Here is a 21,503-nt window from a genome sequence, read left to right on the forward strand (position 1 = left end):
CCAATTATTTAAATAACTTTAATACAACAACAGTTATTGCTTAATAATAATATGCTTAAAATGCTTAATAATATAATTTACAAATAATAAAATCATGAGTATGTTTTGATTGAAAGGCCCAAAGCTATAGCTTACATGAATTAAAAAAAAAAAAAAAATTCACAAATGTGACACTTGTAAATTAAATTAAATATATATTCATTAATATGTAATGTTACATTTTTTAAACAAATAATGAGTTTTCAGAATTTTTACAGCTTTTTTGCTTTAGATCATTTACAAATGTTAAATCTTAAAATAAAATATTAAGGTTACTAGTATATTTTTCAGATAAAAAAAACAAACAAAAAAAAAAAACAGCAATTGATACATAGTTTATTCGTAGTTATTTTCAAAGCTTCAATGTACTGTCATTATAAAATAACTTTGTTATTGTTTATTTAATTCTAACAAATAAGTTCTTGTTAAAAACTAACCAAAATTGCAAATAATTAGCTTTTAATTTCCACACAGGAGAGATTTGCTGTTGTTTTTCAAACAAAAGGAGGTATAGTCACTGGGTATCGGCCAAAATGAGTTGATAAATACTGTCAGATATCAGCAAAAATTCAATATTGTGCATCCTCAAAAATAATAATAATAAATAACATAATAAAAAATCATGGAATTGTTGAAAATATTGGTTTTAAAAATCAAATTACAAATCACAAAAATACTAAGAATTTATAAAAAGACAATAAATGCTGTTCATGCTCACTAACTAGGTCTTTTAATTACTACAGGTATTAAACTGTATATGTACTAAGCCGCCTGCCTGTCATCTGCTGGTTAGTGGCTCCATCTAGTGGCAGCGCCAGGAAACACAGCTGTCCGTCTTGATTACACTATTTAAGTTGTCACATGAAAAGTTTTGATGTACTTTACTGGTGTTTGTGTGAAATGGACCTACTTTACCACTGGACTCACTCGAACACTAATAACGGTTTATGAAAGTAGCTTTTGTTGAGTTGAGGGCAGGAATCAGACATGAAATCTAAATCTCCACAGTTAAACCCATCAAAATCCCACTCAATAAATCCAAAATCCAAACACAAAAATGAAGGCAATTACAGCATTCTGCATGCAGTTTTGAGAACTATTTGAGAATACATTATTTATAAAATATATTTATAAATTTTATATATATATATATAGTGCTATTTTTTTTCTGTTTTATAAATATCTATATTTATATGTCTATAATTTTTTATTATATAATAATTTACACTTAAATAATTGAAAATTTTGTTTGTTACATGTTTTATTTTCTTAATTTTTTAAAAATGTTTCTTTTTGGATTTTATCCAAAAATGTTTCGAATTTGGATTTTATCATTTTTAGTAGTTTTTGGGGGTATGGAGGGCCAAATTACTCAAAATTAAATCATTAAATAAATGTTGAAATATATAAATCAATTGTTAAATGCATAATTGTATTATTGAAAGCAAAATGTATAAAAGTTTATTTGTTTATTTATTAACTAAATAATTAATGCATTTATTTATTTAAATATTTATTTATTGCCTCCGCATTTAATTTTGAGGTTTATGGTTGTCAGCACATCACTCAACAATAGCAGGCATCACCTTTCAATTTTTATTTTTATTTATAATAATTTTATTTATATAATTATTAATTTTTATTTTTTTTATTTATAAATGATTTACATTAATATTAAATAAATATTTATTTATTTATAAATAAATAAATGCACAAATAAATAAATTACATAAATAAATAAATGCATAAATAAACATTTAAATAAATAAATAAATTTAATTAATTAGTTAATAAATAAATAAATAAATAAATATTTTATACATGTATTAATGCTTTCAATAATTAAATTATGCATTTAACGTTTTATTTATGTATTTCAACATTTATTTAATTATTTCATTTTGAGTAATTTGGCCCTCCATACATATTAGGGTATATATTAATTTATATTATATAATAATTTACATTTAAATAATTTAAAAAAATTTGGTTTGATTTTTTATCTTATTTCATTCTTTATTTTATTGAAATGTTTTAAAAAAATATACATATACATATATATATATATGATTTGTATCATTACGGCGCAAAAAAAATTTTTTTTTTTTTTTTTTTTTTTTTTTGCTTTATAATTTACAGATATAACATTCGAATAAAAGAGACCGTCAAGTGCTTTTGAATGTTATTTGCATATGCAATTGAAGTAAGAGGAGTTATTGCAAGAACGTTGAACCGCTACCAGCAAAAAGTGCAAGGAATGTGTCAAGCAGCCACGGTATAAAGCCAAATGAATCCGTTTGGATACGGCGGTTGAAATATTTCCACGAGGAGCCCGTTTAATTGAAGCCGGTTTGTGCATCGCGCATTCAGAAGCGCTGCATCATCACATCATCGGCGGCGCTCAATCACTTCCACATGCACAAAGAGCCTCATCATTTCTGCCGACACAAAAACAGCCGTGAAACATTAAATGCATGTACATGTAGCTTTGCCCGGGATCTAGAAGTGGAGGAACAATCAGTTCTAGGAATTAGCAGCTCGCTCTGAGCCTCAACAATAACACCTCAATGTTTCCTTTGTTCTTTTTCTTCTCCTAATTAAAGCCGGCGTGTCTTTCAGCCTCCGTCTCCTTACGCAACCAAACGCCGGGCAATTACGCAAACATCTAAAGAACCTGGTTAGCTTACGCTCTGGAAACACAGACGCCTAATTTACCCGAGTTTTCTTCATGCGTTCATTTCTGAATCCATAAAAATATCCCGGTGCAATGGCTTTACGCCCCCTGAACCGCTGGTCAGTCGAAAGCGTTGTTCTGCTGTCTTGCATTAAGACTAATAATAGCTTTAATAGCGCTGTAAATAAGAGGCTGTTTGAGAGTGGATTAAAATGACTGCAAACGGTGTAATTAAAATTCACTGCTGAGGTTTGAACTTGGCAAAACTTGACTGCAGTTCGCAACCCACAACACAAAACACAAAACACAAAACACATTCACGTTTCGCACTCAAATCCCTGCTCTTGTTTAAGATTCGCAAGCAACGAATAAATCCTGTGAAAGCTAAATCATTAGATTAATCTGCATGTAGAATCTGATATACAGTTCATTCAGGACTTTTATTCTTCAAAGATGCATTCAAAGTGACAGTCAAGACATTCATGTTACAAACGATTTCAAATGAACGCGCTTCTTTTAAACTTTCTATTCATCTTTGAATTCCGAAAAATCAAATGTATCATTTTCCACTCAACTCAGCAAATTAGAATGATTTCTGAAGGATCATGTGACACTGAAGACTGGAGTAATGATGCTGAAAATTCAGCTTTGATCACAAAAATTAATTACAGTTTAACAGATATTCACATAGAAAACAGCTGTTTTAAATTGTAAAAATATTTCACAATTTTTACTGTAGTTTTGATCAAATAAATGAGCAGAAGACACCCTCCTCCCCCAAAAAAACATTGTTAAAAAAAATCATACCGACCCAAAACTTTTGAACTGTGGTGATTTGAGATTAAAATTTGAAAATCATAACATCTTGAGAACGTAAACAAAACAAAACAAAACAAAAAAACCCAACTATTTAAAGATAGAGCAAATGAAACTCTCTTCTAATGATGGTGCTGGACGTCTAAAGATGTAAAATCCTGAAAAATAGAAAGTATGATGGTTTCCACAAAAATACTGTGGAGCACAACTGTTTTCAACATTGCTAATAATCATAAATGTTTGTTGAGCAGCAAATCAGCATATTAGAATGATTTCTGAAAGATCATGTGAGACTGAAGACTGGAGTAATGATGCTGAAAATTCAGCTTTGATCGCAGAAATAAATTACATTTTAACAGATATTCATGTAGAAAACAGCTGTTTTATATTCTAAAAATAGTTCACAGTTTTTACTGTATTTTTGATCAAATAAATGCAGCCTTGGTGATCAGAAGACACTTTTTTCCCCAAAACATTGTTAAAAAATCTTATTGAGCCCAAACGTTTGAACTGTGGTGATTTGAGATTACAAGTTTGAAAATCATAACATCTTGAGAATGTGAACAAAAAACAACTATTTAAAAATAGAGCAAATTAAGCTTTCTTCTAATAGAGTAATGATGCTGAAAATTCAGGTTTGATCACAAAAATAAATTACATTTTGACAGATATTCACACAAAAAAGAGCTAATTTAAATTGTAAAAATATTTCACAGTTTTTACTGTGAAAGACTTTTTTCCAGAACATCACTAAAAAAAATTCTGACCAAAACTTCTGAACAGTAATGATGTAAGATTTGAAAGATTTCAAATAAACACGCTTCTTTTGAACTTTCTATTCATCTGTGAATCCTGAAAAATAAAATGTATCATTTTCCACTAAAGTCAGCAAATTAAAATGATTTCTGAAGGATTATGTCACACTGAAGACTGGAGTAATGATGCTGAAAATTCAGCTTTGATCACAAAAATTAATTACAGTTTAACAGATATTCACATAGAAAACAGCTGTTTTAAATTGTAAAAATATTTCACAATTTTTACTGTATTTTTGATCAAATAAATGCAGCCTTGCTAATCAGAAGACACTTTTTTCCCCAAAACATTGTTAAAAAATCTTATAAAGCCCAAACGTTTGAACTGTGGTGATTTAAAATTAAAGTTTGAAAATCTTAACATCTTGAGAATGTGAATTAAAAAACAACTTTTAAAAAATAGAGCAAACGAAACCCTCTTCTAATGGAGTAATGATGCTAAAAATTCAGCTTTGATCACAGAAATAAATGACATTTTAACAGATATTCACATAGAAAAGAGCTATTTTAAATATTTTTTAAATATATTAAATATTTAAATATTTAAAAAATATTTCAAATTTTTTGTAAGACTTTTTTTCCCCAAAACATTATTTAAAAAAAAAATTCTGAACAGTAATGAACAGTAAAAAAAAACTTTTGAACAGTAATGATTTAATATTTCAAAGATTTCAAATAAACACGCTTTTTTTAAACTTTCTATTCATCTGTGAATCCTGAAAAATCAAATGTATCATTTTCCACAAAATTCAGCATATTAGAATGATTTATGAAGGATCATGTGACATTGAAGACTGTGATGATGCTGAAAATTCAGCTTTGATCACAGAAGTAAATTACATTTTAACAGATATTCATACAGAAATTCATACAGCTGTTTTAAATTCTAAAAATATTTTACAATTTTTACTGTATTTTTGATCAAATAAATGCAGCCTTGGTGAGCAGAAGAGACTTTTTTCCCAAAACATTGTTTAAAAAAATCTTACCGACCCAGAACCAACTATTTAAAAATAGTGCTAAAAACACACACACAAAAAAAAACACATTTGCTGTGAAAGATGTGAAAGCCAGTGGTGAACTGTAGGTTAAGGTAACGCGATTCCCAGCAGAAGCCGGTTGAACCAGTGTGCTTATTTTTGGTGTAATGACCTGCTGGCGATTTTATTCAGACTCGGTCTGTCAGTCACAGCTGAACTCGGAGGAGAAGATGCTTTAGTGTTTAATATGTGATGGAGTGAATCTACGGGCAGTAATGGAAAACAGATGCTCAGTGGGAAATATATGAGGGGCCAGCGCTATAGAGTCTGAGGTTACGCTTTCGGAGAGGGGAAAGAGGGGAAACATTCATCTATAGACAGATCCGTCTGAAAATGAGATACAACCTGCATTATTGCAAAACAGACCCAAAAATAGCGTCATCAGTTACTCGATTTCCACGATTTCAGTCCAAACCTGTATGACAGAACAGCTGTGATTCATCTGATGAATGACCTTCTGCTTTTAGTGTATGAAAAACAATGGTTAATATTGAATGTAATATTTTCTGTTTTCATTTTAATGTTTTAGTTAGTTTGATTTTTTTTTTCATTTTCTTTTGTTTTTAGTAGTGCTGTTGAACAATTAATTATGATTATTTGTGATTAATCGAATCCATAAACATTTTTGTTTACATAATATATGTGTGTGTGCTGTGTATATTTATTACATACACAAAGAAATTATTACACACATGCAAGAAAAATGTCATGTTTATATATTAAAAATATTTATAGCATCAATTATATTAATATAAATATACACACATGTAAATATTTTAATATTTAAAAAATATATACTGTTTATATACATTATACACATACACAATACACACACACGTGAACTAACACTTATTTTGGATGCAATTAATTGTGATTAATTGTTTGACAGCACTAGTTTTTAGGGTTATTTTTAAAAAAGTTTATTATTAACTATTTATGTTTAAATAAAATTGTGAAATATTTTTACAATTTAAATCAGCTGTTTTCTATGTCTGTTTCTTATATCTGTTAAAATGTAATTGATTGCTGTGATCAAATCTGAATTCCATTCAGCATCATTACTCATTAGGTTTAATTTATTTGTATTTAAAAAGGTATTCATTTATTTCATTTCTTTTTTTGTCTTATTAAAAATATAAATGTATTTTTTATTTTACAATTTAAAATAGTTTTTTTTATGTGAACACATAATATATAAATTATGTATAAAATACAATTTTAAAATAATATATAAACTGTAATTTATTGCTGTGATCAAAGCTGAATTTTCAGCATCATTACTCCAGTTGTCAGTGTCACATGATCCTTCAGAAATCATTCTAATATGCTGATTTTCTTGGAAAATAATACATTTTATTTTTCAGGAATCACAGATGAATAGAAAGTTCAAAAGTTCATTATTCCTTAGGTTTACTTTATTTGTATTCAAAAACGTCTAAAAACAACAACAACAACAACAAAATCTTATTAATTATATAAATGTATTTTTTTTTATTTTGCAATTAAAAATAGTTTTCTATGTGAATACATCATATATAAATAATGTGTAAAATGTCATTTTAAAATAATATATAAACTGTAATTTATTTCTGTGATCACAGCTGAATTTTCAGTTCAAAAGTTTGGGGTCGGTAAGATTTTTTTAAAATGATGTTTTGGAAAAGTGTCTTCTGCTCATCAGATTTATTTGATCAAAATGACAGTAAAATAGTGAAATATTTTTACAATTTAAAACAGCTGTTTTCTATGTGAATATGTGTTAAACTGTAATTTATTTCTGTGATGCGCAGCTGAATTTTCAGCATCTCCAGTCTTACTCCAGTCTTCAGAGTCACATGATCCTTCAAAAATTATTCTAACATGCTGATTTCCTGTATTTATTTGATCGACAATACAGTAAAAATAGTGAAATATTATTCTCATTTAAAACAGCTATTTTCTATGTGATTACTTGTTAAACTGTAATTTATTTCTGTGATGCGCAGCTGAATTTTCAGCATAATTTCTCCAATCTTTAGTGTCACATGATCCATCAGAAATCATTCTAATATGCTGATTTCCTGCGTTTATGCGTTTAAAAATGCAGTAAAATATTATTCTAATTTAAAACAGCTGTTTTCTGTGATTATCTCTTAAAATATAATTTATTTCTGTGATCAAACCTGAATTTTCAGCATCATTACTCCAGTCTTCAGAGTCACATGATCCTTCAAATCCTACAGATTTCCTGTATTTATTTGATCGACAATGCAGTAAAAATAGTGAAATATTATTCTCATTTAAAACAGCTGTTTTCTATGTGAATATCTGTTAAAATATAATTTATTTCTGTGATCAAACCAGAATTTTCAGCATCATTACTCCAGTCTTCAGAATCACAATCATTCTAATATGCTGATTTGCTGCTCAACAAACATTTCTGATTATGATCAATGTTGAAAACACTTGTGCTGCCCAATATGTTTGTGAAAACGGTCATAGATTCACAGATGAATATTAAGTTCAAAAGAACCGCATTTATTTGATATTATAAAGGTCTTTACTGACATTTATAATCAATGCATCCTTGATTTATAAAATGCACACAGAGAGTGAGTTGTTTACCTGTTTGATCTGTACTGTATCAGACACAGATTGGCCTCAGTCTCTCTCTCAGTTTCTGAGTGTCAGCAGGGATTCTCTGCGTCTCTGTGTTGGCTCAGATAAGCAGCAGCAGTGTGCCGTCCATCGCATTTCCTCCTCCTCCTCCTCCTCCTCCTCCTCCTCCGTCTGACAGGCTGTGCGAGTTCATCTGAGGACGCCGTGCCGGAGAACAGACCTGGATCAGAGCAGATCTGGACACAAACAGCACAAGCATACATCATCTATACTTTCATTTGTTGGGGATTCGTATTCCCAGCGCTGCCTGCTTTCCCGTGTCCTCTCTGTCCGTACATTAATTCTGATGTTTGAGGAAGCTCGGCTTCGCCTCTTCTCCTGCGTGTGGCGCAATATTCAGCCGAGCGCTGGAATGAACCTCGCTTTGAGGTGAATCGCGTGCGTTTTTGCCAGCTGAACGGAGAAAGACACCAGAAAACAACAACAACGCTGATGCTGTTTGTGCTCTTAAAGCAACAGTTCACTCACGCTCTCTCTCTTCTAATATCCTGTCGTAACTAACACAGCTGCTAAATGTGAATAAAGACATCACAATGGTTTTCTTATAAAATCTCTATGAAATATTGAGTTGCTGCAGTGTCGAATTCTGCGTTTGAAGCTCAGAAAGAGGCAAAGCGGCTCATAATCATTTTAGTCGTTCCCATGGCAATGAAACAACCGCGGCTCGTCTTAAGATCACTTTCTTCACATTACACTCCTTAAAACATCACAATACGTGACACCTATTAGGATTATAATAAACACTACTTTAGACAGATTATACAGTGATTGTACATGTGAGTTTCTATTAGTATGTGAGTGGCAGGATGTTGATGTTAAATAGAATTATTAAAAAATAGTTTAATTTGAAATAACGCTGAGATACAATGAAATAGAAATATTAGATATAAATTACTCGTTGGAAATAAATAAAATACAAATTAAATAAAAAACAAAATCAAAAATGCACTGAAATTAAAAATAAAACTGACAATATAAAGAAAAAAACAGCTGTAATATTTAAAAAAAACTATAAAAGTATATAAAATATTTTTTAAAAAATTGTTAACTGAAATACAGCTGAAATAAATAAATTGTAAATTAGATGGAAAAACTTAATTTTGATGAAAATGAGAAAAATTTGAAACTCACTAACTAAAATAGCTGAAATAAAATAAAACAAAATATAAATATTAGACAAAATATTACTAACAAAAAAAAAACAAGCAAAAAAAAAAAAACACACACAACTAAATAGTAATATTTAAAAACAAATTAAGCTAATAAAAAGAAAGAAAAATAAACAAATTAAAACTGAAAACAAAAAAACTCATTAAAAATATTAAATATTAGTAGTATATTAAAAATATTAAAACAAACACATTTATTTGTTAACTGAAATAATAAATAATAAATAAAATATAAATATTAGATGGAAAAACGCAATCTTGACGAAAATTAGAAATGTTGCCTTAGCAATAATGTTAAACTCTTACTAACAAGAAAAAAAAGCTGAAATAAAAAAACATATATATATATATATATATATATATATAAATATTCAACAGAACATAAAACAGTTATTAAAAAAATTTGCAATAGTATATAAAAATATTAAGATAAATAAATGTATTTGTTAACTGAAATAATGCTGAAATAAACAAAATATAAATATTTGACAGAACTTTACTAACTGGAAATAAATTAAAACGAAAACCGAATAAATAAATAAATAAATAAAAATAAATAAATATATAAATAAATAAATAGACAGTAATATTTAAAACAAATTAAGCTAATAAACAAGAAAGAAAAATAAACAAATTAAAATAAATTAATATTAATTAAAATTAATAATATAAAGAAAAAAAGCAAATTTTAAAACAGTTGTAATTAAAAAAAATTGCAATAGTATATAAAAATATTAAGATAAATAAATGTATTTGTTAACTGAAATAATGCTGAAATAAACAAAATATAAATATTTGACAGAACTTTACTAACTGGAAATAAATTAAAACGAAAACCAAATAAATAAATAAATAAATAAAAATAAATAAATAAATATATAAATAAATAAATAAACAGTAATATTTAAAACAAATTAAGCTAATAAACAAGAAAGAAAAATAAACAAATTAAAATAAATTAATATTAATATTAATTAAAATTAATAATATAAAGAAAAAAAGCTAATTTTAAAACAGTTGTAATTAAAAAAAATTGCAATAGTATATAAAAATATTAAGATAAATATATTTATTTGCTAAGTGAAACAACGCTGAAAAAAATAAATAAATAAATAAAATAGTTAAACTTAATTTTGATGAAAACAGAAATGTTGCCTTAGCAATAATGTTAAACTCTTACTAAACAAAAATAAAATAAGCTGAAATAAAGCAAAATATAAATATTTGACAGAACATTACTAACTGAAAATAAATAAAAAACTAAAACTGAATGAATGAATAAAAAGTAAAATAAAATTAAACCTAAATAGTTTATCATAGCTACAATAATAATAATAAAAATAATATAATTAAAACTAAAAATTAAAACAGAAGCAGAAAATAAAGATAAAAGCAAATTATTAATACAATTAATAAAAACTATAATACAAGTAACACTAAAATAAATAAAATACATTTTGTTAACTGACAATAAAGTTGAAATAAAATAATCTATAAATATTAGATGGAAAACCAAAATATAAATATTAGACAAAACATTACTAACTGGAAATAAAAACTTAAACTGGAAAAAAATAAAATAAAAAAAATAAATAAACAAATAAATAATAATATTACATGAAAATTTGATATGTTTCCTAGGCAATTCACTAAAATAAATGTTTAGCAGTAAGATTACTAACTGCAAATAAAACAAAAAGTTACATTAAATTAAATTAAACCTAAATAGTTTTAAACTGTTTATCATAACTACAATAATAATGTTAATAAAATAATATAAAAAATACAATTTAAAATACATCAAAATTAAAACAAAAGCTGAAAAAAAATAAAAGCTCAAAATATTAATACAATTAATAAACACTATAATACAAACAACACTAAAATAAATAAAAAAAAATATTGTTAACTGACAATAAAGTTGAAATAAAATTGTCTGTAAATATTACAGATAAAACTTTAAATGAAAAATAGAAAGGCTGCCTTATAACGAAATGAAATAAGTTTAAGTACTGAAATTACTAAAGGAAAAAAAAACTAAATTAGAATAAAATAAAATAAAAAAATTAAGTTCAGTTTTTTTTTTATTTTTTTATAAGGATAAAGATTTTTTGTAAGGATAATATTTTCTTAACTATTATAACCTTGTGCACTACATTACATGCAGTAATAAATACCTTTTGTAACACACTTTATTCTATGTTATGCCCAATAGCTGATATAATGACTGATATTATAAATCCAGTCTCATGTATTCACACTAAAGCTTCAAATGAGAATATTTCTTATTGTATGTATGTAAAATATCACGTTTAATAGTAACGGCTCTACAGCACGTCATGAATCTTTGACACGATATCACAGTAAGCGTAGCTTTTGTCCTGTAGTCAATAACGCTGGCCTCATTACCCAGGTTAAGGTCACGATTGACTGGTTCAGCACTGTTAACTACATCTACGAGGACAAACGAGGACAGGAATCGCTCAGGAACATACGTGACTGATGATTATATGGAAAATACACATTGGGTTATTCTTTAACAGCCAAACGCAAAAACATCATATCTTTATGTTCACGCGTGCTGTCGCTCAGACCTGCTGCAAAACACACAACAGAGCCATAAATATATTCTGACAAACACTCAGATATGAAAACGGTGTGTGCGCATGCTATATAAATAACCGTATATAATATTTTAGAACAATGGAAAAAAATATAGATATACATAGACATAGATATAGATATAGATGGATATATATAATAATTGTGTTACATGAAATAAAATGAACATTAACTGAAAAAAGAAAAAAGGTAAGTTATTTTATTTCAGCTAGTTACATTATACTAAAATAACTAAAACTAAATCATATAAATTAAATTAACTTAAACAGGCACATTAAATAATAATAATAAAATAAAAAAAAAAAACAAAAATTACTAAAACTTTAGCTGAAATTAAATTGACAAAAAGAACAAAAATGTGTATACACACACACACACAATTTTGTTACTTGAAATAAAATGAACATTAACTGAAAAAAGAAATAAAATCAAGTTAGTACTAAAATAACTAAAATAAAAAATCAATTAAAAATCAATTGAAAACTTACATAAGCAAATTAAATAATAATAATAATAATAGTAATAATAGTAGTAATAAAATAACAAAAACACAACAAAATTATTTCAGCAAGTTAAATTTTAAGTACTACAATAACAAACAAATCAATTAAAAATAAATTAAAAAATTAAATACGCACATTAATAATAACAATAATAATAATAATAATAATAATAATAGCAAAATATCAAAAACACAAAATTAGTAAAATGTTTAGCTAAAATTAAAGAGAATATAAAAACATATCAAAATATTAATACAAACCATAATTGTGTGTGTGTGTGTGTATATATATATATATATATATAAATATAATCATTTTGTTACTTGAAATAAAATGTTATTTTACTTCAGCTACGTAAATTTTAAGTACTAAAATCACTAAAACTAAAACAAATAAGTTAAAAATCAATTAAAAACTTGAATAGGCACATTAAATAATAATAATAATAATAATATCAATAATAAAAATAATAATAGCAAAAACAAAAAATTAGTAAAATATTTTGACATTTGACATTTTTATGTTCTTTTTTTTCTAAAAACATAATTATATATATATATATATATATATATATATATAAATATATATAAAATCAATTAAAAACTTAAATAGGCACATTAAATAATAATAATAATAATAATAATATTAAAATATTAAAATTAACAAAAACACAAAATTATTTCTGCTAGTTAAATTTTAAGTACTAAAATAACTAAAACTAAAACAAATACATTTAAAATCAATTAAAAACTTGAATGGGCAAAATAACAAAAACAAATTTAAAATTTTAGCTAAAATTAAAAAAGAACAGAGAATATAAAAAATATCTAAATATTAATAAAAACCATAACTGTATGTGTGTATATATATATAATCATTTTGTTACTTGAAATAAAATGAACATTAACTGAAAAAGAAGCTACTTAAATTTTAAGTGCTAAAATAACTAAAACTAAAATAAATTAAAAATCAATTAAAAACTTAAATAGGCACATTACATAATACTAATAATAAAATAACAAAAACACACAACAAAATTACTAAAACCTTATATATACACATACACATACAGTATTAAACATTTGAAGTGAATCAAAACTTTTGATCAAAGTTGTCCTAAAATAATATTGTTACTTGAAATTAAATGAAAAACAAAAAGAAAAATACGTTATTTTATTTCATCTAGTTAAATTGTAAGTCCTAAAATAACTAAAACTACAACAAATAAATCAAAAATCAATTAAAAATTAAAAATCAATCTCATGTTATTCCCAAAAGCATGTTGTTTGGTGCATCAACTAGTGTTTCTGGTAAAACAAAGCAAGTGTTTCCATTAACTCTTGCACAAATGTCCATAACAGAAACGGATCAATTTAACCCGTTTGTGTGTTTTAACCAGTGAACCTGCACTCACAGCAAATTTGCTCAGTTTTGTTTGTGACCCGCCGCGACCCACAGAGAAAACAGCTCCGTGTCCCGAGTCGAGGTCATATTTGGAGAAATGTGTCCCATCAGCACAAGGAAGCGTCTTTAAACACGGTAAAGGTTAACCGCTGTCATGACTAACTGTGTGTTCCTTACATTGAATGGTTAATGTATATGATGTTTGCCTTTGATCTGACACTAGAACAGACTGTTCTCTGCTTTCAGATCAGCGTTAAGACACAGACACAGATACAGACGCTTCTCAACTAGTGATGGACACATGACCACGACTTTATCTGCTGACCACAGGCTGACATTGTGTTTTGGTCCACGAACACTTCATATCTGTCAAGGATTTTTCAACAAAACAACTGATATGTGTCTGAATCTGAAAGGGTAAAATTATAGTCTAATATTTAAACATCAATTCTTTTCAAATGACAAAAATAAAATTTATGCTTTTAATATATTTTTTAAAATATATATATTTAATATAATATATATAAAAAAATATATTAAAAGCATAAATTATTTAAAGGTGCATCTCACAAAACCAGTCAGGTAAGAGTTTATATTTCATTTCAACAAAAAAAATATAAATATATTTAATATTTATAATAAAGAAAATTAAGTTTTTGCATTGGAGCAATTTTCTCATGACATTCAGAAAACTTAAAAAATATTTTATTTAAACATTTTTGTTATTCGAAATGCACTTTAAAATAAAATAACTGAAAGTAAATATAAAATATTTTTAAAAATTACACATTTTATGTAGCTAGCTGCTAAGGCAACTTTTTTATTTTTTGTTTAGTTTCACTTTAAGTGTTAAAATAACCCAAAAAAATAAAACTAGAATGAAAAAAGTAGAAATTTATAATTATAAATTAAATATTTAATTATATGTTTATAAATTATATGAATATATAATTATAGAAAACAAAAAACTAACTCAAAACATTAATAAAAACTATAAAAGTATATTAATGTAAAATATAATAGGGGGGCAAAACAATTACATATATATTGTATGTATACTGTAATATTTTATATATAAACTTCATATATAAAATATTCATATAATATTCATATAATATATATATATATATATATATATATATATATATATATAGTATTTAATTCAGTACAAAAATAAAAAAACAAATAAAGTAAAAATGAATAAAAAACTATATTTAAACATATTAAAAAATGAATAAAAATGACTAAAACTTTAACTGAAATCAAAAAAAGAAAGAAAGAAAATATAAAAAATAAAATCTAATTCAAAATATGAATAAAAAACTATAATAGTATACAAATATTATTTATTTGAAATAAAATAAATGATAACTAAATAAAATAAAATAAAATAAAATAAAATAAAATAAAATAAAATAAAATAAAATAAAATAAAATAAAATAAAAATATTATTTAATTTTAAGTAGCTGCCAAGGCCTCAATTTCATTTACTTTAATTTTCAGTACTAAAATAATGAAAAGAAATAAGAGTAAAAATGAATAAAAATTACAAACTTTAACTGAAATTAAAAAACAAAACAAACCAAAAAACAAAAAAATAAAAAATAAATAAAAAAGATAATATCAAAATAAAACCTAACTCAAAATATGAATAAAAAACTATAATAGTATAAAATTACTTGAAATCAAATAGATGTTAACTGAAAATAATGAAATAAAGAAAAAAAAAACACATTTAATTTCAGTACTAAAATAACTAAAACTAAAATAGAGTAAAAATGAATAATAAACTATATTTAAACATTAAAAAAAAGAATAAAAATGAAAAAAAAGCACACAACAAAATTACAAAAAAAAATCAACTGAAATTTAAAAACAACAACAAAAATAAATAAAATAAATGTTAATTGAAAATAATAATAATAAAAGAAATTTACCCTTTTTCATTTACCTCAATTTTCAGTACTAAAACAACTAAAACAAAGTAAAAATGAATTAAAAAAACTATATTTAGACATATAAAAAAATTAATAAAAATTAATAAAAATGTTTTTTTTTTTAAATTCAACTGAAATTTAAAAACAACAACAACAAAAATAAATAAAATAAATGTTAACTGAAAATATATTTTTTTATTTACCTCAATTTTCAGTACTAAAATAACTAAAACAAATAGAGTAAACACGAATAAACAAAAATATTTAGAAAATGACAAAAGCACACAACAAAATTACTAAAAAAAAATTCTAAAAGAAAAAAACGGAAAATATCAAAACGCAATCTAATTAAAAATATGAATTAAAACTATAATAATATAATTTAATACTATGTGAATACACATTATGACATCAGGGTTATTATTAAAAATAAAATCATAAAAAACGCTATTACACTTATAAAATGACTAAAACTTGAACTAATGTAAAAGAAATGAAAAATTGAACTCTAATTGAAAACATTAACTTGAACAGTATCTTAATGACACTAAAATAACCGCACATGACATTCTGGTATAATAAACATGATGGTGTGTAGCCCTCGTATCTGGAGGCATGTTAAGGTGAAGGCTACGTGAGGCCACGATTGCTCAATGTTGTGACATGTATTATAGGAATCTGAACGTTTAACCTGAGGGTCTCTGGGTGGGTTTGTGAGGTTGTTTGGCTCTCAGATAAGACTCCGAGGGGCCGCTCTTCTTATTGACAAAGAGCCATTTGTGCGCTGCTGGAACATGCGATCAAAGCACGAGTACAAACGCACAACAGACCCACTGACACAGCACGAAAATACATACTCCTTAAATACTGGATCAGCGCTCAATATTTGACAGAACCATCATACTATTCTGTATGTACGCTGATTCAAGTTTTTACTTGCAAATGGCTTCTAAGAATGTTTTTACATCTTCAATTCAGAGGAAGCATCACTTACTGTAAACCAAAAGGCCTTTGTGCCAGTAGATTTCAAATGCAATGAATGCATCGATAAAATAAATCAATAAATAATGCTTTTAAAGTCAGGACACTTTTTGCTTATCAAGATCAATTATTTAAAGTATATGTAGGGCCAAATTACTCAAAATTACATCATTAAATAAACGTTCAAATATATAAATTAATTGTTAAATGCAAAGTTTAATTATTGAAAGCATAAACAAATGTTTATTTATTTATTTATGCATTTATTTATTTGAATATTTATTTATTGCCTCCACATTTCATTTTGAGGTTTACGGCTGTCAGCACGTTACTCAACAATAGTGGGCGTCACCTTTCAATTTTTATTTAAATACATAAATTTAAATACATAAACATTTAAATAAATAAATGCATAATTAAACAAATACAATGTATTAATAAATAATATTTATACATTCATTTATGCTTTCAATAATTAAATTGTGCATTTAACAATTTATTTAAATATTTCAACATTTATTTAATGATTTATTTTTGAGTCATTTTTGAGTCACTTGTAAACAACTGTAAATATACAATCATGGCATCAGGGTTATTATAGTTAACTTTAATATATATATATATATATATATATATATTGTTACTTTAAATAAAATAAATGTTAATTGTTCAAAAAAAAACAATAAATACAAAATAAATACAACTTATTTCACTGAGGCAGTTGCAAAGGTCTCATTTGTCCTTTTAATTTAGTTGCAAGCACTAAAATAAGTAAAACTAAATACAATAAAGTAAGAATAAATAAACGCTATTTAACTGTAATAAATAAATAAATAAATAAAAATAATAATAATAATAATAATAATGACAAAACCAAAAAACACAATTAGGAAAACTTTAAAATTAAAGTGAAAACAAAATTTAATTCAAATTAATTTTTAATTCAAAATATGAACAAAAATGACAATAAGCAAGTCTCATTTTTAATTTAGTTTAATTTTTAAGTTAAAACTAAAACTAATAAAGTAAAAATGAATAAAACCAATTTAACCATACAATTGTTTAATTAATTAATAAATAATAATAATAATAATAATAATAATAACAATAACAACAACAACAACAACAACAACAATAATAAGAAGAAGAACAACAACAACAATAACAATGACAAAACAACAAAAATTAGGAAAACTTTCAAATTAAAAAGTGAAAACTAAATTTAATTTAAATTAATATTTAATTCAAAGCATGAATAAAAATGACAGAACTAATTAAGCAAAAATGAATCAAAGTTATTTAACCATGCTAAATAAATAAATAAATAAACAAATAATAATGACAAAACCAAACAACAAAATTAGGAAAACTTTAAACTAATTTAAAGTGAAAACTAAATTTAATTCAAATTAATAATATCAAACTCAAAATCTGAATAATGATCTCTGATTTTTTACACAGTCTATCATGATAAAATATTTAAATTGTGAAGTATATTTGTAAAGAACCACTGTAAATATATACATTATGGCATCAAGGTTATTATAGTTGACTATATATATATATATATATATATATATAGGCCATATTGATAAACTGTTTCACAGGTAGAAACACACTCTCCATAGTTTCTGTATAACTATATGTAGAATAAAACTGAATATTCACTGTGTGTTTCAGTCCTCATAAGATCCACGTAAGAAGAGAATGATTTCCAGCAGTTAAAGGTGAAAGTGTTAAACACAAACTATTTACAGCAACAAAACAAACACAGTATTTCTTTTCACCTTCAAGGTTTATAGTTATTAAAGCAGCTCAGAAACACACAGCTGTGTTATTTAGATCTCCAAAAGCCTCCAGGTCGAAAGATCAGATGTCAAAAACAAAGCCGAGCGTTTGACGGCAAACACACACTTCACACACACAGATATTACGCTGGAAACCGACACGTAGAAATCAAACAAAGTTGATTTAGATTATGCATTTCTGCAACAGAACTAATAAACCTCTTACTTCCTCTAAATTCACAGATGAATATAATATAATAGCTTATTAGTATGTCATACAACAATACAAGAACTTAATAAACAGACATTTCAGATATGATATGGCCTGACATTGGTTTATTTTTCACTAAAAACAACTACATTAAAATGACTTTTTTCCTGCTTAGCAGCAATCTATATTGTATTAAGCACTATGGAAATAAATATGACGTGCGTTGCATTTCACTTTGACTGAAACAGACGGATAATAAATCAGATTTTCAAAATTGATTAAGTAATTAATAAATATATAGCATGTATGAATACAATTACTACCTGAAATAATGTTTTGTGAAATGTTCTTTTGTTATACAACAATATGAGATTCGATGTGGCCTGTTATTTGGCTTACTTTCAGAAACATTGGATTAATTTACAGTAAAGACACAATTGCTTTTTATAGATCTGCTTTACAGCTAAAATTAATTGTGTTTCATATTCATTCAATTTTACAACATTAACACTGTTATTTTCCTATTTATTATTGTAAAACTGCTTTGAAACAATCTTACATTTTACTAATTTCTGCAAGATAATTAATAAACTACTTGGGATTGTGTTTATTATGCTTTTGCATTTTTCTTTTAAAATCCACAGATGAATATAATTAATACCTAAATTATTATTATTATTTTTTTTGTGTGAAAGTATGGCATACAACAATACAAGAAATTAATATCCAAAAACAGACACAGCATGGCCTGATATTAGGTTTATCTTTTAATAAAAATGAACTAAATTAGTTTACAGTAATGACACGATTGTTTTCTGTAGAGATGATTTACAGCAAAATTGATTTGTTTCGCAACTGATCAATTTTACAAAATTAATGCTGTTATTTTCCAGTTTTTATCGTTAAATTTTCATGCATTTTTCCTCTAAAATCGATAGATTCTAGAAATATATATATATATATATATATATATTTTCTAGAAACTATCGATTCTATATACACTACCATTCAAAAGTTTGGGGTCAGTAAGACTTGTAATAGTCTTTAAAGAAGTCTCTTATGCTCATCAAGGCTGCATTTATTTGATTAAAAATATAGAAAAAAAACAGTAATATTGCAAAATGTTTTTACAATATAAAATAATGTTTTTTATTTTAACATACTTTAAAATAGAATTTATTCCTGTGATGAAAAGCTGAATTTTTATCAGCTGTTACTCCAGTCTTAAGTGTCACATGATCCTTCAGAAATCATTCTAATATGCAGATTTATTATTAGAATGATCAATGTTGGATATCATCAACAGTTGTGCTGCCAAATATTTTTTGGAACCTGTGATTTTTTTTTTTCAGGATTCTTTCATGAATAACAAGTTTAAAAAGTACAGTGTTTATTCAAAATATAAATATTTTATAACAATGTAAATTATTTATTATTAACTTTTAATAAACTTTTAATTATTAACTTAATACATCCTTGGTGAATAAAAGTATTAATTTCTTAAAAAAAAAAAAAAAAAAAAAAAAACAATAAAAATGTACTGACCCCAAACTTTTGAACGGTAGTGTATATATAAATAAAAGTCATACAACAGTAAGTTAATAGCCGAACACAGACATGATTTGGCCTGTTATTCTGTTACTTTCAATAAAAATGAACTAAATTAATTTTCATTAGTGACACTATTGCTTTCTGTAGATCAAAAATTACAGCAAAAATTAATTTCATAATTGTTAACTTTTACAACATTAACGCTGTTATTTTCCTATTTATTATTGTAAAACTGCTTTGAAATATTTTTTCCATTTCACTCAAAGACATTAAGCTGGAATCAAACAGATGATAAATTATATTTTCACATTTGATTATGTTTTGCATTTCTGCAAGATTATTAATAAATTACTTGTTTATTAATTGTGTTTATTATGGCATTGCATTTTTTCCTCTAAAATCCATAGATTAATATAATTGATACTACCTGAAAATTAATTTTATAAGTAGTATATCATACAACAGTACAAGAAATTAATATCAAAAATATGGCATGATATTAGGTTTATTTTTTAATTAAAATTAGCAATATTAATACTGTTATTTTCCTGTCTTAAGTTAAATTTTTAGTTCGTTTTACTTAATTGTTCCTGCATTTTTCCTCTAAAATCGATAGAAGATAATTTCTAGAAATGCATATTTTTATAATAAATGTCATACAACAGTAAGTTAATAGCTGAAATATGGCCTGTTATTTGGTTTACTTTCAATAAAAATGAACTAAATTAGTTTACAGTAATGACATGACTGATGATTTACAGCAGAATTGATTTTGTTTCGTAACTGATACATTTTAGCAAACAAAAAAGAATGCTGTTATTTTCCTGTTTTTTTTCTTTTTTTTTTATTGTTACATTTTCCTGCATTTTTTTTTCTCTAAAATTGATAGTGTCTATAAATATATATTTAAAAAAACAAAAGTCATACAACAGTAAGTTAATAGCTGAAAACAGACATGATTTGGCCTGTTATTTGGTTTACGTTCAATAAAAATGAACTAAGTTAATTTTTTATTAATGACACTTTTACTTTCTGTAGATTAATTATGTTATATAATTGTTACATTTTACAACAATAATGCTGTTATTTTCCTATTTATTATTGTAAAACTGCTTCGAAACAGTCTTACATTTCACTCAGAAAGACATTGAGCTGGAAAAAACAGATAATAAATTATATTTTCACATTTGATTGTTTTGCATTTCTGCAAGATTATTAATAAACTACTTGGCATTGCATTTTTCCTCTAAAATCCACAAATTATGATAATTATTAACTGAATACATTTTTTAGAA

General features: G+C 25.2%; 1 long non-coding RNA gene across 2 annotated transcripts in view; it reads right to left on the minus strand.

The window, feature by feature from the left end:
- LOC127182629 (uncharacterized) overlaps window positions 1–21,503 on the minus strand; it is a 100,932-nt gene that overhangs the window by 5,067 nt on the left and 74,362 nt on the right. Inside the window, exons 1-2 of one of the 2 annotated variants that reach the window (XR_007829932.1) lie at window positions 8,319–8,435; window positions 7,989–8,218 (exon numbers count right to left, since the gene is read on the minus strand). This is a non-coding gene — a long non-coding RNA (uncharacterized LOC127182629). Of the gene's footprint in view, window positions 1–7,988; window positions 8,219–8,318; window positions 8,436–21,503 lie in introns of those variants that run through there. The other variant, XR_007829931.1, reaches the window with a different exon arrangement.

Source organism: Labeo rohita, chromosome 20 (genome assembly GCF_022985175.1).
Source record: "Labeo rohita strain BAU-BD-2019 chromosome 20, IGBB_LRoh.1.0, whole genome shotgun sequence".
NCBI classification, from domain to species: Eukaryota; Metazoa; Chordata; class Actinopteri; order Cypriniformes; family Cyprinidae; genus Labeo; species Labeo rohita.